The sequence below is a fragment of the Pristiophorus japonicus genome, chromosome 20 (genome assembly GCF_044704955.1).
Source record: "Pristiophorus japonicus isolate sPriJap1 chromosome 20, sPriJap1.hap1, whole genome shotgun sequence".
NCBI lineage: Eukaryota > Metazoa > Chordata > Chondrichthyes > Pristiophoridae > Pristiophorus > Pristiophorus japonicus.
In genome coordinates, this window is record NC_091996.1 from 39,216,310 (window position 1) to 39,220,297 (window position 3,988).

The following is a 3,988-nucleotide window of genomic DNA, read 5'->3' on the forward strand; positions in this document are numbered from 1 at the left end:
AGAGACAGAGAGAGGAGGGAGGGGAGGGGAGAGAGAGGGAGGGAGGGAGGAGGCAGAGAGAGAGAGGGGGAGGGAGAGAGAGGGAGGGGGGAGGAGAGAGAGGGAGAGAGGAGGGAGGAAGGAGACGAGAGAGCGGGAGAGAGGGAGGGAGAGAGAGGGGGGAGGAGGAGGAGACAGAGAGAGAGAGAGGGAGGAGACAGAGAGGGAGGGAGGGAGTGGGGAGGGAGAGAGAGAGGGGGGGTAGGAGACAGAGAGCGAGAGGGGGGGCGGGGAGAGAGAGAGAGAGAGAGGGCGGGGGAGGAGACAGAGAGAGAGAGAGGGTGAGGAGGGAGAGAGAGAGAGAGAGAGAGAGAAAAGGAGGAGACAGAGAGCAAGAGAGAGAGGGAGGAGGGAGAGAGAGAGGGAGGAGGGAGAGAGAGAGAGAGAGGAGAGAGGGAGGAGACACAGACAGAGGGAGGGAGGGAAGAGGGAGGAGACACAGAGATAGAGGGAGGGAGGAGACAGAGAGAGAGAGGGAGGGAGAGAGAGAGAGAGCGAGGGGGGGGGAGGAGACACAGAGAGGAGGAGGAGAGAGAGGGAGGAGGGAGAGAGAGAGAGAGAGAGGGAGGGAGGAGACACAGAGAGATGGAGGGAGAGAGAGAGGGGGAAGGGAGGAGACACAGAGAGAGAGAGAGGGAGAGAGAGAGAGAGAGGGAGAGAGAGGAAGAGAGAGAGAGAGGGAGGGAGGAGACACACAGAGAGGGAGGGAGGGAGAGGGGGGGAGGGAGGAGACACAGAGAGAGCGGGAGGGGGGGAAAGAGAGAAGGGGGAAGGGATAAAGAGAGAGGGAGGAGGGAGGAGACAGAGAGAGAGGGAGGGAGGGAGAGAGGGGGGAGGGAGAAGGGAGGGAGAAGACACAGAGAGAGAGGGAGGGAGGAAGAAGGGGGAGGGAGGAGACACAGAGAGAGAAGGAGGGAGGAAGAGGGGGGAGGGAAGAGTCACATAGAGAGAGGGAGGGAGGAGACACAGAGAGGGAGGGAGGGGGGGAGGGAGGAGCCAGCCAGAGAGAGGGAGGGAGGGGGGAGACATAGAGAGTGAGGGAAGGAGGGAGGGAGAGGGGGGAGGGAGAGAGGGAGGAGACACACAGAGAGAGAGGGAGGGAGGGAGGAGACACACAAAGAGGGAGGGAGTGAGGAGACATACAGAGAGGGAGAGAGAGGGAGGGCATGGTGCAATTGCCACTGATGTATATATTCTATCTGCCCAGGACCTGAGCGGCAATCAGATTGTCCGGCTGGGCTGGGGCGGGGCTTGTACAGGGGGCATTTGGTCGGGCGGGGCTTGCACAGGCGGCTTTGGGTGGGGCGGAGCTTGTACAGTGGGCATTGGATGGGGCGGAGCTTGTACAGTGGGCATTGGGTGGGGCGGAGCTTGTACAGGGGCATTGGGTGGGGCGGGGCTTGTACAGTGGGCATTGGATGGGGCGGGGCTTGTACAGTGGGCATTGGGTGGGGTGGAGCTTGTACAGTGGGTATTGGGTGAGGCGGAGCTTGTACAGCAGGCATTGGATGTAGCGGAGCTTGTACAAGGGGCATTGGGTGGGGCAGGGCTTACACAGGGGGCATTGGGTGGGCTGGACCTTGCACAGAGGGCATTGGGTGGGACGGAGCTTGTACAGGGGGCATTGGGCGGGGCGGAGCTTGCACAGGTGGCATTGGGTGAGGGCGGGACTTGTACAGGTGGCATTGGGCGGGGCGGAGCTTGTACAGTGGGCATTGGGCGGGGCTTGAATGGGGACATTGGGTGGGGGTGGGGCTTGTACAGGGGACATTGGTGGGACGGAGCTTGCACAGGGGGCATTGGGTGGGGGCGGGGCTTGTACATTGGGTGGGGGCGGGGCTTGTACAGGGGGCATTGGGTGGGGGCGGGGCTTGTACATTTGGCATTGGGTGGGGGCGGTGCTTATACAGGGGGCATTGGGTAGGGCGGGGCTTGTACAGGGTACATTGGGCGGGGGCGGGGCTTGTACATTGGGATTCTGGCAACCTCCAAATCATTATTGCTGATGTCAGGGCGGACCTCTGCAACCTGAACCATACAGGACACCCGAACGGTGGCTCATATTTATTGGGGCGGTGAATGTTAATGAGCACATCAGACCATGGACAGCACGAAATATTTTGGAAGCATCCATCCAGACAAGTTGCTTTTTTTTCAAACACCACAGTTCTCCCGACTAACAACCGTTCTCCGTTTATTCCACGGGATTCCTTCCTATTCTGTAATTACACAGTGATTTGCTTTTAAATCACCATATTTCAAAATATTTTTTCAAAATATTAACCCAGATTAAGTGTCACTCATCTTTTCGGCGCTTCATTTACATTTCCGAAGGCGCATTTCGGAATATAACGCTCATACCAAGGAAGGTGAAATAAAACCTCCAGAGGGCGAAATTGGGTGTCGTTCCGCCTCTCGTTAGAATCTCAGAAATTTAGAGCACGGAAGGAGGCCATTCGGCCCATCGTGTCAGCACCGGCTGACCAAGAGGTATCCAGCCTAATCCCACTTTCTAGCTCTCGGTCCATAGCCCTGCAGGTCACGGCGCTTCAAGTGCCCATCCAAGTATTTTAAAATGTGGCAAGGGTTTCTGCCTCTACCAGCCTTTCAGGCAGTGAGTTCCAGACCCCCACCACCCTCTGGGTGAAAAAGTTTCCCCTCAAACCCCTTTAAATCTTCTACTAATTACTTTAAATCTGTGCCCCCTGGCTATTGACTCCTCTGCTAAGGGAAATAGGTCCTTCCTATCCACTCTATCCAGGCCCCTCATAATTTTATACATCTGAATAAGGTCTCCTCTCAGCCTCCTCTGTTCCAAAGAAAACAACCCCAGCCGATCCAATCTTTCATCATAGCTAAAATTCTCCAGTCCAGGCAGCATCCTCGTAAATCTCCTCTTTAGTGCAATGACATCTTTCCTGTAATGTGGTGATCAGAACTGCTTGCAGTACTCTAGCTGTGGCCTAACTAGTGTTTTACAGTTCAAGCATAATCTCCCCGCTCTTGTTTTCTATGCCTTGGCTAATAAAGACAAGTATTCCGTAAGCCTTCTTAACCACCTTATCTACCTGTCCTGCGACCTTCAGGGATCTGTGGACATGCACTCCAAGGTCCCTTTGTTCCTATACTCTTCTCAGTGTCCTACCATTTAAGTGCAGCCTTCGGCCATCTGAGGAAGAGTGTTTGAAGACCTGGCCCTCAAATCTACCACCAAGCTCATGGTCTACAGGGCTTAGTAATACTCGCCTTCCTGTATGGATCTGAGGCATGGACGATGTATAGAAGGCACCTCAAGTCGCTGGAGATATATCGCCAACGATGTCTCCGCAAGATCCTGCAAATCCCCTGGGAGGACAGGCGCACCAACATCAGTGTCCTCGTCCAAGCTAACATCCCCAGTATTGAAGTACTGACCACACTCGATCAGCTTCACTGGGCAGGCCACATAGTTCGCATGCCAGATACTAGACTCTCTAAGCAAATGCTTAATGCGGAGCTCCTTCATGGTAAACGAGCCAAAGGTGAGCAGCAGAAGCGTTACAAGGACACCCTCAAAGCCTCCCTGGTAAAGTGCGACATCACCACTGACACCTGGGAGACCCTGGCCGAAGACCGCCGAGGTGGAGAAAGTGCATTCGGGAGGGGTGTTGAGTTCTTCAAGTCTCAACGCAAAGCAAAGAGCGTGAAGAGGTCGAGCGCAGACAGCGGAAGGAGCGCATGACAAATCAGCCCCACCCACCCCTTCCCCCGACGAATGTCTGTCCCACCTGTGACAGGGTCTGTGGCTCTCGTATCGGCCTGTTCAGGCACCAAAGGACTCACTTTGGGAGTGGAAGCAAGTCTTCCTCGATTCCGAGGGACTGCCTATGATTCCCTTGCCTTGTTAACCCTCACACTTCTCTAGATTGAATTCCATTTGCCACTGTTCATTATCAACCACACAGCCAAT